General features: G+C 39.7%; 1 long non-coding RNA gene across 1 annotated transcript; it reads left to right on the plus strand.

The window, feature by feature from the left end:
• Positions 1-6235: 6235 nt before the first annotated feature.
• Positions 6236-17326, plus strand: LOC136155155 (uncharacterized). Its single transcript, XR_010660696.1, has 4 exons — positions 6236-6300; positions 8144-8274; positions 15184-15282; positions 17231-17326. It is a non-coding gene; the product is annotated as an uncharacterized lncRNA (long non-coding RNA).
• The last annotated feature ends 10030 nt before the right edge of the window (positions 17327-27356 follow it).

Below are 27356 nucleotides of genomic sequence, written 5' to 3' on the forward strand. Positions count from 1 at the left end.
AAAAAGAATGATTTGATATAATCCTACTTTTAAATGGTAACCATAGAATGGTTAATGTTAAATTAATATTAAAAACTAATGTTTTTTTTTAATAAAAATAGATCTAACTTGGTTACTTATTTTATTTTAGCGAAGAATAACCAGAATTCAACAAATAGAAAAGGACATACTTCGTATACGACAGCTTTTACAGTCCCAAGCAACCGAAGGTTAGTGAATTGTCTCTTTTGTTTGTAGTTATAATGATAGGTGGTTGTTCTAAGAAAAGAAAATATGTATAATTAGCATGGCGTCATTGAAATAGATGCTCTAGAGAATTGAGACACTTGATAAGCTTTTTCATTAAATTAAGTATAGATTTCAAAAATCTATACTAGTATGATTTCTTCATAACTTTTATGCAATTAAAGCTTATAGAGCCATAAATAGATACCTTACTTCAGTTATCTGTTTACATATAATTTGGCTACTAACAGTTTGTAAATAAGCTATCTCCTTGTGTAATCCATAGTAAAAGTTGATCATATACATTTATCTGTGCTTACTTTACAAACTTCATTAAAATGACAGTAAAAGGGTAAAATGAAAAAGCACAAATACCAGGGAAGGTGACAATAAAATTTGGAGAACTGCAAAGCAGATAAACAAATAATTCTTCTAGATTATGGTAGAGAGCTGACCCCAGAGTGAGCAGTAGGAGGTCACAAAGCAACTCATTTTACACTGTGGAGTCCTGAAAGTTTCCAGAGTTGGTTACACTAGGTACTTCTGGAAATGAGGATTAAAAAGGGGGTTAAAACCATATTTGTCAGCTCTTCAGCTGAAATTTGGTTTTGATCACTACACAGAAGGATGGGGTATAAAAAACCATCCCTTCAGCTATCTGTTTATAGCCACTGAATTTGGGCACTTGTCACTTTGTTTATGGGTAAATAAAAAGAAAACCTACATGGAACTTAAATGAACTATTGCTGAATAAGGAAAAATAGCATGTGGGAGGCTCAGAGAAAATAAAGTATTTCTTCTTAAGTCAACTACAGGATGACCTGTCTCTCTGCAATAAGAGCAAAAAGTGTTGAATAAAAGTCCTCATTGAACAATACAGAATTGTTGCTAGGAAAAATTGGCTCAGTATTTGGGGATATACCAATGCAAAGTTTCTAATATGCAGCCAGATTGAGACTCACATTCCAGATCATACAGGAAAAAAGAAGAGAATGCAAAGAATGAAATATCAACCTAGTGCTTTTTTCTAACTATAATTACTAAAAACATGATGAAGTGCTTGTTGATATTTTAAAATGTTTATGAGATACAAAATAGTATGTACACTTTGATCCCATTTTTTAATATGCACAAACAGTCTTTCAGAAATAATATGAAAAGGCAGGTAACCACTGCTAATACCTCCTTGTTTTCTTAGTTTGGCCAGTTTTGTAATGTTTTTATAGTAGCTGCACAGCTTTTAGAGTGAGAGAAAACTTTTGTATGCGAAACAAATCTGACGTGTCCTTTCATCACCAGCATGCTTCCCAAGTAGCTCGATGGTAAAGAATCCGCCTGCCAGCCCAGGAGACGCAGGTTCTATCACTGGGTCGGGAAGATTCCCTGGAGAACGAAATGGCAACCCACCCCAGTAGTCTTCCCTAGTAAATCCAGTAGAAAGAGACACCTGGTGGACTACCGTCCATGGGGTTGCAAAAGAGTCGGACATGACTTGGCAAGTAAACCACAGCAACAGCACTTACTGCCAGCCCTGAGAATCTGACCGGATAATGAACAGTTCTGTTTGGAGGCAGAAACTTAGTGCAAGCCCATTTACACACAGAGAAGACAACTAATTCTAATGTCAAAAAGTATAATTTTGAAAACACTGTCTTTTAAGACTCTGGTCATGCATGCCTTGCTTTTTAAATCTCTTAGAAGCTTTGGCTTCAGTACATTTGAATTTGAAATATGTAGAAACATGTACTTGCTAAGTAGTCAAGTTCCGTGTAATAGTCATATTGCTAAAAGTAGTTTAATCTGGATGTTTTAAGTCAGTATGAACCAAATATTTGTAATATACAGACTGTGTCCTTTTTGCAATATTAACTCTTCAGTACTGTGTTTTTCTTTCCAAAATAAAACAAAACTATCTCTTTACTCCTTTTTCAATGTCATTGGCATTGCTGTATGTGGCATTCTGGTTATTATGGCCCCTTTGGGTTTCCAGGGTAGTTTATCTGTGGTGTTTTGTTTTTTTTTCCCCTTGATCAAAATTACTATACTCTATTTTTAAAACTGTTTTTAGAGAGGCAACTTTTGTTTTTTATTGAGCAGCACTGCATTTATATTTTCTTTTTATATATATTTTTTCTGCTTTGAGTATTTGCTGTTGTTTTTCTAGCTTCTTTAGTTATAGTTAGCTTTTACTCACCATCTTTCTTGTATTATGATTTTTACTGTTTGGCTGCATCAACAGGGTTGTTTTTTTTTAAATTTCTAAATCAATATTTACACTTATTTTTTCTACTTGATTGACTCTTTCATGTGTGTTAAATAGCCTTCTTTGCTGTTAGTATTGCTGCACAGGGCTTCTTTTGGTCATCATTTGCCTGGTATAATATACTCACTGTCAGTACATTTCCAAACGTTACCAACATTCTGGCCTCTAGAAATTCCTAAGAAAAATTGTCATTTGTTAATAATAGTTCTCATTATCAGTACAATTATAAGTTTATTGCAGGTTGGGGGCTTGTTTGTGTTTTTTTATCTGTTCAAGATTTCATTTATATCATTGGATTTGGGACCAACTGTCTACCACCATAACCTAGTCTATTCTTGTTTCTTTTTGTTATAAAAATGGCCATATTTTTCATAGCCTTAAGTCGTTACATTTATTCAGTGAATATAAACTAAAAGAAGGTATCATGTCTTATTTAAGAAAGAAAGGTTTTTAATTTTACTGTTTGCTGTTTCTTTATTACTATCAGAAGGAGAAGCTAGAAAATGGAGAAAACGGGATCAGATACTCATAAATTAGTTCACATACAGTACTGAGAAGAAAAGATGTCTGCCAAATAATTTCTCCACCATGAAGCATCTTATAACACTATCTTTGCCCTACCTGCTAACAATTCTGGTTTAAGATCTAGATGCAGGATATAACTCAGATGATATAACTATTGCACTTGATTCAAATCTCAGAAGTTCCAAGAGGGTACATGAGGCAACCAGTCCTACCACTTTCTTTTGTATTCTATAGGTTATTTACTGACAAATGTATACCATTTGGGGGGGAGGGGCCCCAAAAGATGGGAGCTATAAGGAAAATTGTGGCATGATTTAATAGTCTCTAGAAAATAGCCAATGAGAAATAGTTTTTAAAATCCCATGCAGAGTACTCTTATAACTCATTAATAAAGAGACAACCCAACTTACAAATGGGCTAAAGATTTGAATACACATTTCACCAGAAAAATTCATAGGAATGGCTAATAAGCACATGAAAATAGGCTCGACATCATTGGATGTTAAGGAAGTCACGTTAAAACCACAATGCTATATCACTCTATACTCACTAGGATGGCTGTAATCATGAGGAAAACAATAAGCATTGGCACGGATGTGGATAAATAGAAGCTGTCATATGTTGCTGATGGGAATGTAAAATGGTTCAGCCACTTGGAAAAGTTTGGCAGTTATCTAAAGTATTAAAGGTATAGTTACCATATGACCCAGCAATTCCACTTCTAGCTATCTAAGAGAAATGAGCACATATGTCCACACAGAGACTTTAATTTGAATATTCATGGAAGTATTATTCACAGTAGCCCAAAAGTAGAAAAATGCAAAAGTGTATCAACTGGTAAATCAATAAATAAAATGTATACCGTTACAATGTAATACTACTCGGCAATTAAAAGGAACAAATTGTTGACACACACTATAACTGAGGTGAACCTCAAAAACATTATACTGAGTAAAAGTAGCTAGACATGTAAGTCCGTATATTCCATTTACAATAAACGTACAGAAAAGACGAGTTTACAGAGCAGAGTCATAGTTACTTGGAGCTGTGAGTGGGAATGGGGATTACCTATAAATGAGCATGAAGGATCTTTTTAGAATGATGAAAATGGTCTAAAACTGATATATAGTGATTCTTGGTAAGTTTATTCAATGTCATTGAGTTGTACACTTAAAGTGGGTGAATTGTCTTAAAGGCATTTTAAATCCAACGTAACCAAAGCACAACTAATGATGGTCTCCTCCTAAGTCCTCCTTGTGACCCCCACATCCTCCAAATCCTCCTTCTCCTTTAGTATTATCTGTCTCCATGAATGGTACCACCATTATTCAGCTGTGTGAGCTAAGAAACAGAAGAGTAGTTTGTGACCCCAGATCTCTTCTTCCACTCACTGTATCCAGTCTGTCGTGCAGTCCTTCAGGTTGACCTCTGTCTCCAAGCATCAGTGCTTCCCTGGGTGTAAAGGACTGTCATCTCCCACTTACTTTAATATTTAGTCTGCAAGTTGATCTCTTGTGTTTCCCATCTTCTTAGACCATTCAAAATTTGAGTTTAAACGATCAGAATACATGCACCTTTTTCCTTTAGAGTATTGGTTATGTGGGGGCATGAGTGCCATCTGAGAATCACACTAAAATTCAACAAAATCATTAAGTTCCTTTTTTTAACCATCTCTCTGTTCTACTCTTCACACTGTAGTTCTTTGATATCCTAGAGCAAACCACGTTTCTCCCATCACAGCTCCTTTGCATATGGTCTCTATTTCCCTAAATTTTTGCATGTGGTCTCTGTTTCCTTCATCCTCTGCCATATCCCGTTTCCTAGAACTCCTGTTTATATTTTAGATCTCAGTCCAAACAATACTTCCTAAGAGAGCACTTCCCCTGACTCCCACAATGTCTGATGTCCCTCTGTTATGTATCCTTATAAGCAACTTGTGCTCTTTTTTCAGAGTGCTTGTCGAAGTGTTTAACTTTACTGTTGTTTCTTTCATTATTTGATAGCATCCCTGACTAGACTAAATCTGGAAGAGTGCGTTGAACGATGCCTGGGTTTGTCAGTACTGTGTTCTCCAGCCCTATTGCAAGTAACTGACATAGCACATACTCAATAATTACTTTTATATTGACATCTTCAGTGATGTCAGTGTCAAATCTTTGTAGATTTAGTGCTCGTTGATTCATTTTTTCTCTTCACTGACTTTGTATTCTCTGCTTTAGATGATTTTGTTGAATTTTGTGGTATCACTTTCCCAAGGTACTGTTTTTTCTTGTTTCTGAATTATTGGGACTACTTCTCTTTTGCCTATGTATAACTTACACTTGTTTATTGATGGAAATAGTATATGTAAATTATTTTAAAGTCACATTTTAAATGGTCTAGGAAAGCTTTATGTTTAAATAAATTCCAGTGGAAGCCATTTTGTAACATAGTTTTCCATTATTATGTCACAATTTTTAATGTGTAATTTTTAATTTTGCCTATAATGTTCCTAGAGGAGGCACACTGGTAATTGTTTCTATAAAAGATACTTGATTATTTTCTTTCTTTGATTCTGTGGTGATAGTTTTCAAAGTGACTGCTTTGTACTAGATATAATCTGTCTTGAAATTACTGCTTTTACTGGATATAATCTTGCCCTTTCACTTTACCTAACAGATGGTGGTTACATTAGAAAAGGTTTTGGTTTTATTCATATTAGAATCTAAGAGCTTATCTGTTGGTTTCATATTACTTTTATTAGCAGATGTATATAAAAATATATGTGTGTGTAAGTATAAATATACTTACATAGAAGGTATTTATAAGCTATAGTAACTGCTATATTTGCAGCTCTATTAAATACCAGAACCATGTGACCTTGCGGAAAAGACAGTTATTTGCTCTAGTTGGGTTATGTCCCCGATAGTGATGTGAGCACAGCTGGTGGAGGATGGTGTTTCTGTGGGTCTCAGAAAACCCTTTGCCTTGTGCAGCCCTAGTGTTCGAGGGACGCACTTCACTTTGCTGTGACCGAGACAGGCAGCTGACAGCCCGCTGGAGGCTATGGAGTGCAGCTCCGTGCTTTTGTGAACCTGTGTCATTGAGGCCTTCAGAGCTTTAGAGCAAGAAAGAAGGAAAGCTGTGGGCTGAGAAAGCATGCACCGTTTTTGTATGTATTGATGCTAACTCCATATTAACAGAGGTCATCTCAGAGCAAGCATGAAGCTGGCTCACATGAAGCCGAACGGCAGAATGAAGGTCAAGGAGTGGCAGAAATCAACATGGCAACTGTGGGTAGCGGTCAGGTAAATAGATTATTTTATTAATTTCTTTTCTAGTTAACTATTTAAATATTTTAAAAGAAATACTGAGTGAGATGATTCTCACATGACCTGTTTCCTTCCTAAATGGATATCTCCAGAAGAATTCAGTACTAAAATGCTATGTCATTTTTCTTTATTATATTTAACTATGAAGCTTTCAAATTTCCAAGTATATTTTATAGCTCTAAAGTATGTGTCTCTGTTTTAGCCTAAAATGATTAATGTGAGTGGAGTTTCTTTGAAAAATAAATACTAAGCTGCATTTTGGTCATATGTGATTTGACCTAGTTATTACTGCTTGCATTGAATAGATTTGCTCTTTCTCTGTGGCATTCTAAGATATTTTTGTGTTTTTTAAAAAAATCATAAAGAGTTAATATTTTCATCTTCAGTTGTATTCCAGGATTATAGAAACCTAGCATTTAAATAAACAATTCTAATGCCCATTAAAATAAAAGTAAATAAATACCCTAGTCATATTTACTATTATCATCTTTAGCAAAATTATGGAAGACAATTTTTTAAAATGTAGAACATTATCTTGTTGTGCTGCCATCAGTTTTCTATTAGAGTTTGATTGGAATGTATCCTAATGAGTATTTTTCTTTGGAGTGTTCTGTATTCTCCACATTTTTTCAAGCAATATTTTATGTTTTAAATGAATGATTTTTTAAAATACAGTTTCAACTAAGTTGATTTTAAGGAAATTTTCTTACTGTTGATATAAAATATTCCTTTAGTGCCTATAGATTACTTTTAATGATACTATTTATTTGTTCTATTAGTTCATTAAAATTTAAAGCTTAAAATGTCTCATACTTAATTTAAATATTTAAATTTACCACATTTAAACAAAAATATACTTCATTTTAATATTACTGGTCCACATTGTACTGGATAATACTCTACAGATGGTAAATTAGGGCAAAAAAAATTATATTCCAATAGTACATTTGGGTTCTTTGTCTACTACTTAGGGAGTTCTCTGGGATTATCATGTGTTCCTACACATATGTAGAAAGAAGTTCTGTCTTCTTGACAAAAATCTTTTTTTTTTGCTTTAGGATTAAGACCCACTATTAATACTTTGGGGTCATATTTCAATTATTATATCCTTTAAAGCCTCACCTAGCCAATAAGCTCAATATTTATTTTTTTAATTGAATTCTTATCTCATTTCTTATATCAGAATTTAACTCTGAATATATTAGATTTAATGTCAAAGATGAAAACTTTAAAAAACAGTTTACTTATTTACCTATGTTGTGTCTTAGTCGTGGCATGTGAGATCTTCTTCCCTGCGGCATGCGGGATCTTCTGTTACGCCGTGCAGGCCCAGAAGTCGTGGCCCTCGGACTTAGTTGCCTTGCAGTATGTGGGATCTTGGTTCCCAGACCAGGGGTCAAACTCGCATCCCCTGCATTAGAAGGCAGATTCTTAATCACTGAATCACCAGGGAAGTCCCCCAAATGAAAACTGTTAGAAATATTAAAAGTTAAGGAAATGAGCATAGAGTTTTTATAATCATGAAGTGAGTAGGAAACCATAAAAGAACCATAGGCTTCATTTAAAAATGTAAGACTTTAGTGTGCGATAAAATCATAACAAACTTACAAGACAAAAACCAAAATCACATTAATGACGCTACAGCTACTTCCAGATCTTAATGTAGATAAGAGGTGTGTCTGTGAGACTGTGATCCAGTTATGCCAAAATCCCTTTACCTGTCAGACTCTTGGGGTTTGTTCATTTCTTTTGTTATTTGCTCCAGAGACAAAACAGTTGACACTAACAAAACTGAAAATAATCTCTTTGACTTTCTCAGAATCACAGTAATATGATCCATCAAGCTCCTGCCCTAGTGCCCTTGGGGAAGGAAGTTCATTGTACCTCACCTGGTTTCCTGCCCACAGCCACTCTGCCAGAATGATCTTTCACGAGTAAATCACCCTCTTGGTAAAATCCTTTGTTGGCATCCATTGATTCTCAGAAAAAGACAAGCCTTACTACGACCTGTATAACCTGGCTCCTGCCTAAACTTGCCAGCTGTCTGTCACCCTTTGCTCTCAGCACGCCTGCCACGCTGGCCCTTCAGGACTTCCCCTTGACGGCTTCCTCTGCTGCAGCCTGCACACCATCTGCCCATTCCCTCTTGTGCCTTCTCATCCCACTTCACTCAGTTAACAGCAGTTTGTGTGTGTCTGAACTTTAGCGTGATTTCTCTCAAGAGGCTTGAACTGTTCACATCCCATTACAGGCTGTCCTCGCTTGTTCTTCTCACCTTGAAGACCACATTTGCAGTTTTATATTTATTTATGTGGTTATTTCTGTTCTCCCTACTAAATTGTAAGCTCCAGAAAGACAAAGATTCTTTCCAGTTTTATTCATTTTTATATCCCCACAGTCCCTGATAAATAAATAGTAGATAATAGCAATGAATATATGTAGGTTGGAAGGGATAACTAACATCCCTTCTAGAAAGAGGGATTTTTGATCTGTGATTAATCTCCCTTGAATGTTAAATGAAAAGAGAAAGCTAGAAATAAATTATATGGGCTAGATCCCTACTTGCTTAGTATATAACTTTATGTGTAATTCATTTATGAATCGATCTCAGCTTTTCCATTTAATGTTTAGAACCAGATCTCTAGTGAGACAACCAGTAAGTAGTGATGAAGTTCAAACAAGACTGGGAAAGAGATGAAATGGTAGGAGAACCTTTTCCACTGCCAATAATATGTTTTTAAGCCTGTTATTATGGAAAATTTCAAATATATACAGAGGCAAACAGAGTAATAGAGTAATCTGCAGGTACCCTATATACTTTGTCCTCTGATTTTATTTTTGGAAAAGATCCCAGACATCATCATTTTTTGCTTAAATATTAAATACTTCACTGTGTATTTACAGAATATAACATTTTTTTAATTGAAATGTAGTTGATTCCTAACATTGTTAGTTTCAGGTATACAGCAAAGTGATTCAGTTATATTGTATTTTTCCAATTCTTTTCCATTTTAGGTTATTACAAGATATTGAATAAAATTCGCTAGGGCTTCCCAGGTGGTGCTAGTGGTAAAGAACTTGCCTGCCAGTGCAGGAGACAAAAGAGCTGCGGGTTTGATCCCTGGGTTGGGTAGATCTCGAGGGCATGGCAACCCACTTCAGTGTTGTTGCCTAGAGAATCCCACGGACAGAGGAGCCTGGCGGGCTATGGTCCATAGGGTCACAAAGAGTTGGATGTGACTGAAGCGACTTAGCATGCACACATGCACATACTATAAAGTAAATCCTTGTTTATTTTATATATATCAAAGTGTATGTATCTGTTAATCCCATACTCCTAATTTATCCCTCCTCCCATTTCCCCTTTAATAAGTTTGTTTTCTGTGTCTAAGAATACTTTCTTTTAAATTGAAAATACAGTTGATTTACATTATTGTGTTAGTTTTAGCTCTACAGCAAAGTGATTCAGTAACATATACATATTTTTTGGATTATTTATATCTGTTGATCCCATACCTTTAATTTGTCCTTCTCTGTCATCTGTGGTAACCGTAAGTTTGTTTTCTGTGTCTGTGAGTCTATTTCTGTTTTGTGTGTAGATATATTTGTATTATTTTTTAGACTGTACATATAAGTGATCTCATATAATGTCTGTCTTTGTCTGACTCCCTCACTTAGTATGGCATTCTCTAGCTCCATCCATGGTGCTGCAAGTGGCAGTATTTCATTCTTTTTTGTGACTTCTTAAACCATTGTATCTTCTTAAAACCATCATCTGTTGATGGGTACTTGGGTTCTTTCCAGGTCTTGGTTAATATAAATAGTGTTGCTGTGAACATTTGGGTGCATTTATCTTTTCAGATTAGAGTTTTCATCTTTTTTGGATTTATGCCCAGGAGTGAGATTGCTGGATCATGTGGTAACTCTATTTTTAGTTTTTTAAGAAACCTCCATACCGGTTTTCATTGTGGCTGTACCAATTTATATTCCCACTAACAGTGTAGAAGGATTTCCTTTTCTCCACATGCTCTCCAGACTTTTTGCTTTGATGGTGGCCATTTTTAATTTGAATTTCTCAGTAATCAGTGATGTTGAGCATCTTTTCATGATTTGTTGGCTATCTGTATGCCTTTTGAAGGAATGTCTGTTTAGGTCTTCTGTCCATCCTTTGATTTTTGTTGCTTTTATTTTTTATTTTTATTTTTTTGATACTGAGTTGTATGAGCTGTTTGTACATTTTGGATATTGACTGTCAATCAAATATTTTCTCCCAGTCTGTAGGCTGTGTTTCTGTTTTGTTGATAGTTTTCTTTACTGGAAAAAAATCTTTTAAGTTTGACTAGGTCCCGTTTATTTATTTTTGCTTTTATTTGTTTTCCCTTGGGAGACTGATCTAAGAAAATATTGCTATAATTTGAGACTATGAGACTATTTTGCCTATGTTTTCTTCCAGAAGTTTTATGGTATCATGTCTTATACTTATGTCTTTAAAACAATTTGAGGGATTTTGGGGGCTTGTTTGTTTATGGTGTGAGGGTGTGTGCTGACTTCACTGATTTACATGTAGCTGTCCAGCTTTCCTAGTGTCACTGGCTGAAAAGACCGTCTCTTCTCCGTTGTGTGTTCTTATCTCCTTTGTCAAGGATTAACTGACTGTAGGTATGTGGGTTTACTTCTGGGTTCTCTATCCTGTTCTTTTGGTCTGTGTGTCTATCTGTCATGTTTCTGTACAAATGCCATGCTGTTTTGATTACTGTAGCTTGGTAGTATTGTCCGAAGTCCCAAAGCACTCTGCAGATTTAATGCAATTCCTGTCAAGATGCCTATGACATTTTTCACAGAACTAGAACAAATAATACTAAAATTTCTATGGAACTACAAAAGGCCCAGAATTGCTAAAGCAGTCCTGCAGCCAGAGGACACCTAGAATACATAACTATTATGCCATTATTACACTCCCAAAGAAACTAACAGTAGTTCCTCGGTAGCATCAGATTTCAAATTTGCAGTTGCTTCGTAAATGTCATAATTTTTAAATTTATTTGACACAAGGGCCAGATAAAGTTCATGCACAGAGATTGGTTAGTGTGTCTTTGAAATTTCTTTTAATCTATAGATTTCTTCTTTGTCTCTTAGATTTTTGCTGTATATTTATTGAATAACCAAAGTTATTTGTCTTCTCAAGTTTTCCATAGTCTGAATTTTGCTAGGAACATCTGCATGGTGAAGTTTGACCTATCTCTCTGTCTTCTGTATTCCCTGTAAATTGGTATTGGGTCTAGCAATGTGATCAGATTTGGTCTCAGGCCCTCATTCTATGCCTGAGACTTTCATAGGTAGCATAGTGGTCTTCCACCAGAAAGCACATAACATCTTTTTGTGATATTCACAGCATTTATACTTAATGTCTACCTTTATTAATTCACTAAGGGTTGTAGAATTAGCTGTAGTACTTTAATAAAGAGAAACTTCTCATCTACTGTTGGGCCACTTCCGTGTACCATCTGTATGAAAAAAGGCAAGGTGAGGAGGGTGCTTGCTTCTTTTGCTTCTTCTCCCTCTTACACAGTTTCACAGAGAGTTGGAGACTGTTGCTACCTTTATGGTGAACTTCTTAGAGTCACTTTGTTTTGTTTTGTTTTCTCAGAAAAATACTGTTTTTTGAGTCCCTTCCTAAAGTGAGCAAGTAGATAATAGAAGAGGGATTTGTACCCAGCAAGTGTAGTTGAAATTGACTGTGTCCCAGCTGTACTGATTGAACTGCCAGGCATAGTCCTTCTTGGGCCCCTCGGCACACATTTGAGTGCCTCTGATGGCAGTGGATATTGAAAGGTGGATAAAGGAGGACCAGAAGATAGAGAAGTGCTTGATTCTAATGTGTGTTGAAAAGGAGATGCAGGTCAGAAGCAACAGTTAGAACCAGACATGAAACAACAGACTGGTTAAAAATCTAGAAAGGAGTACATCAAGGCTGTATATTGTCACCCTGTTTATTTAACTTATATGCAGAGTACATCATGAGAAATGCCAGGCTAGGAGACTCACAAGCTGGAATCAGGATTGTTGGAAGGAATATCAGCAACCTCAGATATGCAGATGATACCACTCTAATGGCTGAAAGTGAAGAGGAACTAAAGAACCGCTTGATGAAGGTGAAAGAGGAGAGTGAAAAGGCTGGCTTAATATTCAACATTCAAAGAATGAAGATCATGGCATCCTGTCTTATCATTTCATGGCAAGTCGATGGGAAAAGTGGGAACAGTGGCAGATGTTATTTTCTTGGGTTCCAAAATCACTGCGAATGGTGACTGCAGCCATGAAATTAAAAGACACTTGCTCCTTGGGTGAAAAGCTATGACCAACCTAGACAGCATATTAAAAAGCAGAGGCGTCACTTTGCTGACAAAGGTTCATATAGTCAAAGCTATGGTTTTTCTAGTAGTCATATACGGATGAGAGATTTGGACTGTAAAGAAGGCTGAGCAGTGAAGAATTGATGCTTTTGAACTGTGGTGTTGGAGAGGACTCTTGAGAGTCCCATGGACTACAGGGAGATCAAACCAGTCAATAGTAAATGAAATCAACCCTGAATATTCATTGGAAGAACTGATCCGGAAGCTCCAATACTTTGGCCACCTGATGCAAAGAGGCAAGTCATTGAAAAAGACCCTGATGCTGGGAAAGATTGAGCACAAGAGGAGAAGGGGGCAAAGGAGGATGAGATTGTTGGATGGCATCACCAACTCAAAGGACATGAGTTTGAGTAAACTCCAGGAGATAGTGAAGGACAGCTTGGCATGCTGCAGTCCATGGGGTCACAGAGAGTCAGATTTGGCTTAGCGACCGAACAACGATAACCATTTCTTACAGGTTACTGCTTCTCTGGTCCCTCTGAAGGATGTTGGTGCAGACTTAATCATAATAAAAAGGCCCAGGAAAGATTCTCAAGACTCAAGTTCTGGCTTATAGGTAGTATGGGTATGGGAATGTTCTCTTGGAATCTCCTTATAATAAATCCATCTAGGTTTCTAGCTAGAGAGTTTGGGAGAGCAGAGTGGAGAGTGTCCCAAAATCAAGAATCTATATAGAAAGATACTAAGTCTGAAGCTTAAAGGTGATTGATGTCTACACTGAAATGAATGTCAGAACATGTTTCATCATAGACATGGGTTTTTCCTTGCTTTGTAATGTAACCTCTTGTTTCTCTTCTGTTTCAAACAATATGTTAGTTATCTATTGCTGCCTGACAAATTTAGCAGCTTAAATCAGCAACCATTTATTGTCTTTGTAGGTCAGGAATCCTGGTGCAGCTTAGCTGAGTGCCTCTGGTTCAGGGTCTCTCATAGGCTGCAGTCGCCATGTTGGCTGGGGCCACAGTCATTTCAAGATTTGATGAGGGGAGGATCTGCTTCTAAACTCACCATATGACTGTTAGCAGGCCTGAGATGTCCAGGCTGTCGGCCAGTGGTATCATTTCTTGCCACCAAGGCCTCTGCAAAGAGCAGTTCATAGTGTAGTATCTGGCAATCCCTCAGAGAAGAACAAGAGAGGGTGTCCAGGATGGAAGCCACAGTTTTTGTAAACTTATCTTGAAAGTGACTTCTCATCATATCTATAGCAGTCTGTTCGCTAAAAGCCTTACACAAAATCTGGCCTACACTTAACCACAGGAGTAGTTCACAAGGTGGTGAATTCTAGAAGACAAGGCTCCTTACGGGTTGTGTTACATCCTCACCACCAGAAACAGTCAAAGTATTTAGATATCCTTAAAGACAGTATGCTTGCTTCAGCATAAGGAGTCATTCATTTCCTCCTGTAGATCAAAAGCAGCCCTTTGCCAAAATTTCCTTAAAAGTCTCCCACCTGCTCTCTTTATCTTGAGTCTTGGTCCCTCAACTCCATCCTCCTTATTGCAATCAGAAGAAGCTCTTAATCTCCAAGTGAGTCAGTTTCTCTGTCTCTCTGTCTCTGTCTCTGTCTCTCTGTCTCTCTGTCTCTCTCTCTCTCTCTCTCTCTCTCTCTCTCTCTCTCTCTCTCAGGCACACACACACGTACACATTCTTTGTGACCTGTGCTTAGGGCCTCTGCCTCATCTGAGCTGCTGTGTGGCTGACCCTCCTCTTTTTTAAGGAGACACCTCTCTGTCGTTCACAGTCAGACAGCCCTTTACTCTACAATCCTGAGCTGAGTGCCCGCCACTCCTGTCTGCACACCTGCGCTCGTCACGGCACTGTGTGTTTACATGTTGAGCAACCTGTCCAGGCTCCATATGCAGCGAGGGTGGGGGTGTCTTACTCACTTACATTCCTACAGACTAGCATTGCACCAAGAAAGGACAGAAATGGTATGGACATAACAAGCAGAAGATGCTAAGAAGAGGTGGCAAGAATACACAGAAGAAGTGCACAAAAAAGACCTTCATGACCCAGATGACCACGATGGTGTGGTCACTCACCTAGAGCCAGACATCCTGGAGTGTGAAGTCTAGTGGGCCTTGGGAAGCATTTCATCACTCAATGGGGCTTTCTTCCAGCCAGTGTATATTTAGCTGAATATGGTTTCATGCCTTTTGATTTGGGAAAGAATATTACTCTTAGAATGTCTTCAGTGTTTGGTTTCTTCTACATTGTACTTTGTCTTTTACAACAGTTTTTTTTTTTTCCTCCTTCAGTCTTTCTCTAAATTCTACTCAAGTTTATAGATAAAAATACTCATTTTGAGCAGTTATAAATGTTCACACTTTAATGGTATATTTAGCTATTTACCCTAAAGACAGTTCATTTGGAGTATCTTAGCATGAAGCTAGCTATATTTATCTATAATCTAAATTATACTGTCTATAATTTGCTTAATTTCTAGGGGTCAAGTACACGAATAGATCATGAAACAGCCAGTGTTTTGAGCTCTAGTAGCACACATTAAGCTCCTTGAAGGCTGACCAGTCATCTGGGAACCAAGGTAACGGATTATAGAGTCTTGTCGCTAGAACTCTGAGTGCTCTACTAAAACATTCTTCATGCTTCTTTTAATTTTGGCTTAAGTATTCTTTTGTTTCCATCATCGCAGTCTCTTAAAGAAATGACAGCCAGGTCTCTGCAAGCATCCTGAGGTGCAGCCCACAGCTGGCTCGCCCCCCTGAGCTCTCCCCTCCCCGTGACTTTCTGCCTGGCTGCCCTGGCTGCAGTGGTGCAGCCCTCCACTTCCCACCCTGCTGCACAGTGACCCTCAGGGTCCTCGCCAGCCTGCAGAGCTCTTCTTGGGCTTTCCTTCTTTACAGAGCGTTTTCTGACCCAGGGCCCTCGCGCCTGCCCATGCAGTCTGTGTCTGCCTCCTTTGAAGCACTACATTTGGAGCACGGGGACTATTTTTTAAACGGTATATTTTCCATTACATCTAAATACTTCCTTGTTTTCATAGCATATTCTACATACTCTTTCTTTACTTTAGTAATATAATGGCTCTGAGGAAAAGCATTACATAACTAATGTCGATATAAGAAATGAATTTTAGAGTAGCAGTGATATTATTAATATAAAACTTAATCCTTTTAGTAACTCACAATAGTTACTACTTGGGATCACTAATATGCCAGTAACTGCTAAGACTTGTATGTAAACTATCTCTGATCTTTTCCAAAACCCTTTGAATGTGTTATTCTTGCCCCTCTTTTAAGTGAGAATACTAAAGCCAAAAAGATGGTAATTAAATTAGAATTCCACCCCAGTCTGTCCAACACGAGTAGTTTTTACTGTAAAGAAAACCTTTAATATATAAGAGTACTATTGCTTGAAAACTGGCAGCTTGAATACCATTTCCTTTTGGAGTGATTTTTGCATGATAATATTAAGACCTTACTACATTTTTGAATGCCAGCTACTGTCCTGTATACATGTGTGACTTTAGTTAATCTTCACAAAGAAAACCCTATTAGGTAAATTACTCTGTTTGGCAGCTGAGACAGCTGGACCTCAGAGAACTCTGGTAACCTGCTTGTGTCACACAGCTCACTTGCAAATAGTAGGACATTACCAGAAGAGTCTCAAGGTGGCTAAAGTTGCCCCTGGTTTGGAACCACTAATTTATAGATATGATGCATTTCTATAATAGCCTCAACTTTCACACAGTAGCTCTTGCTTTTAAAAAATGCGGTTGATCACAGGACAGGATGACTGGGTGCTATTTCCTGTTTCTGATCTGCTTCTGAGTAAATTCTTGGAATTTACAGGAAGGGAGTAATGATGCTTACCAGCTGCTTAAAAAAAATTAAATAAGAATATTGACTTTGTATCTCTATATGATCAGGGATCATCCCTATATGATCCCTTTATGAGAAAATACTTTTACATGTATAAGGGAGATATCATAATTTTAACAATATTATAATCTGGTGACGGTTAGCAATTGCTTAGAACCAGTACTTAGTAAATAGTAATTGCTAAAAAACATTTTACTGATTATGGTTGTAGATTTTAAAAAGTAAAATTTTTAATTGTGTAAAGAATTTTAGATAAACCACATTTCTTGCTCTGTATGTGTTGGTAGGTGTGTGTGTGTGTGGTGGGTGGGGGAGATGTGAGAAAGAGAAAAATCAGTTGATTGTCTTTCATTATGATAACAGATTTTCACCCACTGATCCAGATAATAGCAGTTTAGGTATGCAAGAACCTACTGTCTCCTTATGACTATATACTACCACTACTAATATTTACTCATAAAGAAGATGGTGATAATGATTATAGCAATATGGATTTTGAAATAACGCTCATTACTTCATCCTGGAAAGAGATTTTTGTTTTTGTTTCTGTTTTTGTTTGAGTTACAGCTAATATCCCATTCATCACTTCATTGGTGTTGGCTTTTGGCTATTAAAGTCATAATTTTGTTTCTAAACTCATTTGGCCCACAGGTGGAAATGGTGTATTCATTGTTGTCAATGCTTGGTACTCATGATAAGGATGATATGTCGTGAACTTTGCTAGCTATGTCTAGCTCCCAAGACAGCTGTATATCCATGCGACAGTCTGGATGTCTTCCTCTCCTCATCCAGCTTTTACACGGCAATGACAAAGACTCTGTGTTGTTGAGCAATTCCTGGGGCGGTAAAGAGGCTCTGGCCAGGGCCAGTGCAGCACTCCACAACATCATTCACTCACAGCCTGATGACAAGAGAGGCAGGCGTGAAATCCGAGTCCTTCATCTTTTGGAACAGATACGAGCTTACTGTGAAACCTGTTGGGAGTGGCAAGAAGCCCATGAACAAGGCATGGACCAGGACAAAAATCCAAGTATGTTCCATATGGTGCATGTGACAAAGCAAATGTAAAAGTTTTTGAAATGAAAAGTTTTTTAATTAGGACGGTGTCTTTATGAATCAGAGTGGGAAATTCATATTAGCCACCTGCACCGCTCACATAGTTTAAAGCTTAATTTCTCTATTTCCCTAGGAAAAAAAGTTAGCAAAGGGAAATGTTGTGTGCACTACAGTACAACCAGAAAATAACAGAAAATCAAAGTAGACTTAAACAGTCATAGCATAGTTGATCTAGAAAGAACTTGAGCGATTATGTTCTCCTTCTCTTGAGATTAAGCTCAGGAAAGTGACTTTACGTAAGTTCCTTCAGCTGTGAGTGACCAAGCCATTCTCTTATATTTGCATATCGCTTTACTCAGTGGATGCAGAGCTGTGTTATATCTGTTATTTGATCCTTAGAACAGCCTTGTGAAGTAGGAAGAGAAGATATTATCATCTTCATTTTACAGATGAAGAGACTGAGGTTCAGAGAGGCCAAAAGACTTGCCTGTGGCTTCACAGGTAGTGGGTGGGGGATCCAGGGCCAGAGGCCAGACCCCCTGACCCTCAGCCCAGTGTCCTTCCCACTTCACTGCCTGTCTTCAGGCCTTGGGGCCCCAGCTGCTGGGGTGATCAGCCACCCAGCTCTTTTCTCAGGGAGAAACCCTCTCCCCCAGGAGCAGGGATCATGGGAGTTGGGACCCTTGAGGAGATAAGTTACTTCATTCCTATGGGAAGAACCAAAAGCAGTAAGTATATAAGGTAAGACCTCCTTTCACCTGGTAAGAACCCACACATAGACATACACACAGCAAAGGACTATCGAGTCAGTATCTTGATTGGGGGAGCAGGAGAAAGACTGATGATGAGAACTTGATCTATAAAGATTTAGTAGATTTCTCTTAGGGTTAGGTATAAAGGTGAATTTATTTAAAATTAAAAAATTTTCAACAGTAAGAATATAGCAGAAATGTCCTTTCTGTTTGTCCTAGGGCTAGGGAGAATTAATAAGTTGCTTTACTGGGAGAACATTATCTTTCTGGATTGTTTTCTTTGGCTGTCCACAATTATGTAATGACTTGTATTGTGTGCTCTTAATACCTGTTCTCAGACAAGTTAAATAGAATAAATACTATTACTTCTGAAAAATAGACTTGGTTTTTCAATTTTTATTTCAAGTAACAGTTTTGAAACTTTATGTATAGCACTAAATGTGTAAGTACATTTTCTTAGACACTTTTCCTTTAAATTTTTATTTACTATCTGGTGTCTATATAATAAACTTTCTCTACTAGAGTTGCACTAGGTTTCTCTATACATTTCTATACAGCCATGTGCCTTTCAGCTTTGAAAATATAAATTATAAATAAATAGTTTTATACCAAAATGTTTTTATTATTTCAAATAACCAGTATAATTTTTAAGTTATTAGTTGAATTATAGCATAAACCTACATGGGAGTTAGTCCAGCAGACTTGATGAAAGGCTGGTGAGGGGTAAACATTTTTACAGAACCAAGGAAAGCCCTTTACCTGTATTTTCCTTTCCATGTGTATAGTAGTTATTCATCTCTTCAGCAAATACTTGTTGATTCACTAAGCTACCATGCATGAGAAGTATATCTGCAAACTCAGTATTTTTTAGGTATAATAAACATCACTACTTTGAGAAAACAAAGCATTATGGTTTATGTCAACTTTATTTTTCAGTGCCAGCTCCTGTTGAACATCAGATCTGTCCTGCTGTGTGTGTTCTAATGAAACTTTCATTTGATGAAGAGCATAGACATGCAATGAATGAACTCGGTAAGATAAAAATGTTTCTTAATGCCATAGAAGAATCCTGAAGATTTTTTGTCATTGTTGAATTAGGATATAAGGTCACTAACTTCTATTACCATCTGTTTCTTCCTTGTAGCAAGTGACTGGTTTCAAGAGAAGACAATGTCCTAAGTGACAGAAACTGCTACCCTTTTATAGCCTAACTTGGGTTTTTAAAATCTTAGCCAGAGATGGGCGAAAATAAATAAATAAATGGGCCACTCCTGCCAATATTGTCAAGGTAGACTCTGGGTGACAGTTGGTGGGAGGGTAATTTGAATCGTTTTGAGATGTGATGATGTGGAGCTTTGTAATTATTTTTGAACTCAGTCACCTCTGATGGACACAGGAATGAATTATTATTAAGATTCTCATTTATCTTCATGGTCATCCGTACTTTACTGGATTTTCATGATAAGCAGTGTGTTTGGTATCTCTGAAACTCGTCAATAATGGAAAAAGCATTATTCTCTAATTTATGTTAGAAAGCATTCCATTAATTTTGGAAGGATTACTCTCAGTATGTATTCTCACATACTCTGAACCTTACAGAACCTGCCTCTGTGGCCCCCATTTTTCATGTGATGGTTTCTCTTTGGTTTCTAGGTTCATTTTGCACATGTGGTATTTGTAAGTTGCATCATGCTGAGCCATCTCATGTGAACCTGGATAGCTGTAGTCATGCCACAAGCAAGAAGCACGCACTGAGTCTCCATCTTGGTGTAGCTGTGCCCTTGCTTTCTGTGCTGTTTATGTTACCTTTCATTCCAGGCCCCGCTTTGCATCTCTGCCACCCTTACCATTTTCATTCATCATTTATCTTAAAAGTGACAAAGTTGTGAGTTTCTTAAGACGCAGAGAACCTGAACAGCTGAGAATGAGTGCTGTCCCCTTGAGACCGTCATTTTGGGAGGCTGTGTGTACTTGGTCTCCGCCGGCCCCCAGCTGCACGTTTCTCCCCACAGGCCCTAGCCCACTTGATTCTCTTCCCTTACTCCCCAGGTTCCTGTGAAATTGAGTATGCACTTGTGAGTTCTCCCCTCCTCAATACAATCCAGCATTGGTGAAATTTCAAGTTTGGGTGGTTTTTTTGGTTTTTTTTAACACATAATAATGAGAAAAATAATGAACAAACAGGAAAACTAATCCAGTTTTAAGCTCCCACAAATGTTTTCTCTAAATGTCCCTGTGTTCCAATGAACTGTAGACTAGGACTGACCCACATTAATCATCTGAATTTCCAAGTGAAATCTAGACTCAGTATTTGTTCCTCTTCCTTCTTCAGGTAGGAAGGCTACCCGGGGCATTTCATCCCAGGAGCTATGGCAGGGGCTTTCAGGTGAGGAGCAGGATGGGGCCTACGGGGGTGTTACTGTGGGGATGTAGCCACAGGGGATTACCTTCTCACTCCTAGCCTCTGACTTTGCGTTGGAGCCAAAGAAGAAACTAGGTGTGTAGACTGTGGATAGATGCAGTCAGGTAGCACAAGGGATCTGACAGTGAGGGATAGGAGGAAAGAAGTCCCAAGTAGATGAAGAAAAATTCCTAAGCCCAGTCAGCTAGGACTGTCTTTTGTAGATGCAAGAAAATTCTACAACCATTAGGGTCATTTAAGTTTGCAACTATTAGTGTTGCAAGTTTTAGACTATAATACCAGGAATGTACACATTTATTAATTTCCAACTCTGTCCTAGAAACTGTGCTAGGCACTAGATAACAAAATGAAATCCAGTAAGTGGCCCAGGTGATTCTTATGGGACTAAAAATGCCAAAGCTTCTTTCTTTCTGGCCTCTTAAAAAATACAAAGTCTTTTACACTAAATTTCATTCTGCTCAACAAAATAAATTATATGCTCTTATTCAAGTTATTTGCTTATATCCTTACCCGATTAATAGAGTCTCTGGTGCTAAATATTCAGTTTTTGTTTTACTAGATACAGAAACCTCCACCATAAACTCCTAGTTCTATTAAAACAGACACTGGCCCTGCCTATATTTCTAGATACTTTAAACAATTTTTACAATCTTTTTCTATTAAACATATTATAAGTGTTCCTTATAATCCACAGACACGAGACATAGTCGAACGAGCACCTCACACACTAAAGTTACAAATAAAAAGAACTTAAAGAAAGGGGAATACACAGGAACACTGCTGTCTTCCTTATCCAGAGCAGACTTTACTAGATTCCAACATAAGATATTTTCTCAACCCATCACTATTGTTAATACAGCTTTATTCATTTTAAAGTTTTTAAACCTGCCACAGGGAAATATTTTAACCAGGGCAGAAAGGCATTTCGAGGAACTGAAGGACACGTCTCTTCCCCTGCCCATTTGGTACCAAGACGGGTTAATGAAACAATGGAAATCTGGGAAACTAATCTTACAGGGAAAAGGATATGCTTGTATTTCCCCAGGTGGATCCAACAAACTTTTTCCTCGGAAAATTCGACCCAAGGGGGCCCCCGACATTCAAAATGGAAACAACAAAAGCCCTAAGAGGAAGACGTTCCAATACAGGCCATGGCTGCGCTAAAGATCTCCAGAAAGCACCACCCTCAGTGACATCTGTAAGGCATAGTTCCGGCCAGGCAGAAAAGGAGAGCCGACCTCAACAGAAGTAGGTTGCCTTTGTTCAGGCAAGGAGGGGCGACAGTCGGCCTAACGACAAGGCTGAGCACCGAGAGGGATCAGGGAGGCTTCATACTTATAGGGAGGTTTGTGGAAACAATAAGGGAAACGTCAATCAGGCGGGATATTTTAAGTATTCTTTTGTTGAAATGACACTCTATAGTTGGGCAGAGGGTGATAAGTCTTCTGGGCGGGTGTAGGGGGTGGTAGGTTTCCGGACAGGGGGTGATAAGTCCCAGATAGATGCAACTGGCCTGGAGCATCAGGATGGAACTAAAATTATGCTTTGTTTTCTCCAAAGTTAGATGATTCAGCAAGGGGCCTTTGAGACTGTTGCTCTCTTTTCTAGGCCCAAAAGACTCCTTCATTCCAGACCCTGAAATCATAAAAAAAAAAAGGGTGGGGGGGGGGGAGAAGGGCACCTTATCTCTCTGGCTACTTCCTGCCGGATGGTGCGACGGTTTTGGGTCTGGAATGGAGGATCGTCCTAGGGCCCACAGTCTCCTTTTTTCTGAGCTTGAGGTGAGGCTCTCGAGAAGAAGAAAACAGTCTTGACCTGATCTCAAGAGATGGCCCGAATCCGTTCTTGGAGAAACCTTTGAAAGAGATTAAAGAGACAGGGTCCAGATAAGAGGAATAGAATGATAAATACTAATGGCCCCAGAAAGGGAGCAGCCAAGGGAGGATCTGTGGGAACAGGTTTTGGGGAATGTAAAGGTTTTCTAACTCTTTCTGCGGCATTCAATTCTGTCTCTAAGTTCTCTGACTCGACCCTGGACTATCCCCGTTTCATTAGCAAAATAGCAGCAGTCCTCTCCTAGGAAAAGGCAGGTCCCTCCCTTTTCTGCAGTGAGAAGGTCCAGGGCTCGCCTATTTTGTAGGGCCACAGAAGCTAATGAGTTAATTTGTTTTGGGATTGAAACGAAGGACTCTACTACCTGCTCCATGTCTTCATTAAGTTCTTGGGACAGCTTGTAATAGAAATGGGCAGAGGTCGAGATGCCTCCCATCCCGGTGCCTTAGGGCTGCTGCTATCTATGCCAGTCCCAACCAGGAGGGGGGGGGGCGATGACAGCTCATCTTTTTCTGTGGGAAAGTTCCCCTTGGGGGGTAAACTCTTTGTTCTAGCTCTCCCTCTTCGAGGAATGTTAGGCCTGGGGTCAGGAAGACCAAGATGCAGGGTCCACGGGGGTCTAAGGAGAGGCATGAATATGCATAGGTCCCACAGAGAATGAAGATTCCTGGATTGGTGCAATTATTTGTGCTGTTCCAGAGAACCCAAGTGGAACAGAAGGAGGGAGTGGAGTTTGTAAGACCAGTGCAGTTGGGACTAGAGTAGTCAATACAGGTTAGGTTTGAAGAGGCTGAGAGTAAGGACATTGTCAGAGACTGGCCCAATGAGTTGTGTAGTTTTCTGTTGGGAAGGGGAAGTACAGTTGCCCTGTGACAGCCAGGTTGAGGGTAAGGGAATGGCTCTGTGTGGTGAGGGAGAGAGTGACATGCATATCCAACACTGGGATGTGTGTGGTGTGTACTGGAAGAATTGAAAGGAAGAGTTGAGAAGGCGGGGAAGGTGTTGGTTGCCAGAGGTAGGTTTTAGGAGAGGCCGTAATTGGGAAAGGAGGTCTAGGTGTTTGTAAGGCTCAGGGGTCAACTGTAACCGGGAAATTATGTTCTTTGTAACTTGTTCTTGTTTCTTTTCCCGATTTTGATCTAGTACCCCACCCCCGTCTGAGTACCCCCAGTGGGTAATGGGATAGAAACATATGTTTCTTCCATTTGGCTTATGGCAGGTACTCATGAAACTCCCTCTCTTTTGTACTTTGACAGTGAGTAGGGATTTGGACTTCCCGCCCCCGAGGTTCATGTCATGGTGCATGGTTTTGGAGCTGTATTGTAACATGAGGAATGTACGTAGGAATAAATGTCTGAGCAGGGGCAGGGAGTAGCCAGGAGGCTGGGGAGTGCAGCAAGGATAAGGAGCAGGGGAGTCATGGGGCTGTTAGTTAGACAGTACAGAGGAAATAGCACCCTAGGAGTAGAACCCAGCTAGCAATGTAGGCGATACCCACGGAAAGATGAAGAATAGGTGGCCAGTCCTGAGGGGAGACAGTTACTAGGCCTACAGCAAGGATTAAGATTAGGAGTGCAGCTATAGTTAGAGAGACAGGGAGAGGTCAGTCAGGGTGAGGGGCAGAAGGCCCCAAGTTGGTGGTGATTTGAATCTGAGGAGGAACAGTGCTCATTAGGATGTAGAATGATGTAGAGAATGAGAGTAAAGAAATCAATTTCGTCTGGAGTCAGGTTGTAGAAGGTTCCCTGGAGCCACAGTTGAGACACCAGTGCAGTCAGGTCTTTGAAGGAAGTTCCTGTTGGGGCGCTGATCCAGAGGTCTTGTAGTAGTTGGGTCAGGAGCAGTTGTAGGTTGAAGAGAGTCCAGGTCATTCAGTGTCCTCTCCGATAGTTGGCAGGGGTTGTCGCTGGGTGAATTTTAAGGAGGTGGGTGCTGTGCGGGAGACCTGATAGGTGTCATTTAAGGAGGGCAGCGCAGGATTGGAGGTGACCCATTTTAGACGAGAGAGGTGTACCCAGGAGGCGACCTTTTTGAGTTTAGCTGCAGTTGGGGCAAGGAGGATGACTTTGAATGGTCCCTGCCACTGTGGGGTTAGGTCACCCTGGGGATGATCAGACAGATAGACCATGTCCCCAATTTGTAAAGGGGGCAGGGAGGCTTGGGGGTCAGGGGCAGGCAGATTGTGACTGATGTATTTCCAGAGGGCATTGCGGAGTTGCGTCAGCAGAGGGGGGAGTGTAGGAAGCTTGGTATGGGAGGAGGCTCAGGGGGGAGTCCAGGAGGGAGCATGGGCCTTCCATACATCACCTCAAAGGGGCTCAGCCCCAGGGGCTTTCTGGGCAAAGCCTGTATTCTGAGGAAAACAATTGGTAAAAGTTTACTCCAATTCAGATGTACCTCGAGGGTTAGTTTGGTAAGGGTTTTTTTGATTGTTCTACTCATCCTTTCTACCTTTCCTGAGGACCAGGGAGGGTATGGAATGTGAAATTTCCAGGGTGTCTGTAAGAATTGAGGAAGTTGTTGGGTGCCCTTGGATGTAAATTCTGGGCCATTATCAGACTGTAGGGATGAAGGCAGGCCAAACCTGGGGATAATTTCTGTGAGGAGGATTTGGGCCACTGTGTGGGCTCTTTTGTCTGTAGTGGGAAATGCTTCTACCCATCCCGAAAATGTGTCCCGCAGGAGGCTCCGAGGACCGCGGCCCCGGGCCAAAGCGACACACCTCCGGAGCCACGTGAACCCTGAGTAGCAAACGGGATGGTGGGGGGCGGTGGGGGGGGAGCGGTGCGGCGCCGCTCGCTGCCCCACCCAGCTCCCGCAGGCTCGCAAGGCCGCTCAGGTTCCCAGAAGCGCCCCGGGCCGGGCCAGGCGGGTGCTGGCTGGGGGTGGCGGTGTGCGGGGCTGGGGCGGCGTCGGCTGCTCTCCGAGCTGCAGGGCCTGGCCGGCCGGAGTCCAGTCACGGGTCGTGCGGCTGGCTCAAGTGCAGCGTGCGCCCCCCGTGGAGAGCTGCGGTTCAAGGCCCGACCAGCAGGTCAGAACAAAAAGGGAGGTGCAATGCAGAGCTCTTAGGGCGCCTGGCAGCTGCCTCGGTCTAAGGACATACCACCCTGAACGTGCCCTGTCTCCTCTGATCTGGGAAGCTGAGCAGGTTCGGGCCTGGTTAGTACTTGGATGGGAGACCGCCTAGTAGTTAGACAGTTTTTTTATTTTTCTGAATGCTTACTTCAGAAAGTTAGAATTGGATGACTGTAAACAATAAAACGAATAATATTTTCATAATGTTAAGAATACAGAGTTGGATATTCTTTTTCCTGTTCTACCACAGCTAACTGGAAGTCAGTTGTAGTAAGTGTATATATATATATATATATGTATGTATGTATAATTTTTCTTCTTCTCTATATGAATTTGCAAAGAGGTTTCTCTTAAAATACTGTGTTAATGTGCTATACATTTACCCCAGACTCTGTCTTCAAGTTGGTTCTGCCTAAGACTCATATTCAGACTTGACAAACTGGTATGTTTACTCATGCAAATGTTCTCTTAAGTTATGTGAATGAAAGTGTATTTGCTAGAAAACCTGCCTTTCTTCAAGATTCATGTCAATCATTTTGTGGCCGGAGACAACTCACCCGGTGCTTAGGTTTTCGCAGAGTACATGTTGTAGGTGAGGGGCCTGGTGCTATTCTCTTCAGTTTTGAGACATTTCCTTTCTCTAATTAACAGACTGCTGGTAGTTATATGACATCTGGCCAAAGACTAGCAGGGGGACACTCTTTCCGCCCCCTTCTGATGCCTATGTCAGAGGCTTTCTCTATCTCCTTTTTACTTTAATAAAACCTTATTACGAATAAGTCTCGATTTGAGAACACATTACCAACATATACTGGTTTCCAAATAACTTTTCTAAAATACTGTAGAAAAATTTCATATCATGATCCTTCTGGTAAGCTGTGAAATTTCTTCAAAAACACTAGATTTATTATTTCTCGCATTATCAACTCACAGCCTATACCACAAGCTGAGGTTTTTTTATATAAATGGGACTAAAAAACGCCGAAGCTTCTTTCTGGTCTGTTGAAAAATACAAGTCTTTTACACTAAATTTCATTCTGCTCAATGAAATAAATTATATGCTCTTATTCAAGTTATTTGCCTATATCCTTACCCCATTAATATAGTCTCTGATTCTAAATATTGAGTTTTTGTATTCCTAGATACAGAAACCTCCACCATAAACTCCTAGTTCTGTTAAAACAGACACTGGCCCTGCCTATATTTCTAGATACTTTAAGCAATTTTTGCAGTATTTTTCTATTAAGAAAAAACGCCTCAGGGTGGTCCTCTCTCAGGGTCCTTGCCCCTGAGCCTGGGGGCCAGCGAGGGGCTCCACACTCCCAGGACAAGGCAGAACCACATGCACACGTCTGTTCCTGCCCCCTGCACCGTCAGAGAGCTCGGGTGAGCCAGAGTCTGTCAGGCAGCTCCTGGGCAAGCCCAGCAGCACCGCCTGTTGCCGGGAGCCAACACATGAGACCCTACCCCTAAAAAGGCCATAGGGGAGAAATCCTGACAGGCAAGGCGAATCAGGTTTTCAGGGGTTTCGAAAAAGTCAGCTCACGAAACCCTACCCCTAACAAGGCCATGAGGGAGAAAACCTGATGGGCAAGACGAATCAGGTTTTCAGGGGTTTTCGAAAAGGCTAGTTCACAAG

Source organism: Muntiacus reevesi, unplaced genomic scaffold (assembly GCF_963930625.1).
Source record: "Muntiacus reevesi unplaced genomic scaffold, mMunRee1.1 SCAFFOLD_50, whole genome shotgun sequence".
Classification (NCBI taxonomy): Eukaryota; Metazoa; Chordata; class Mammalia; order Artiodactyla; family Cervidae; genus Muntiacus; species Muntiacus reevesi.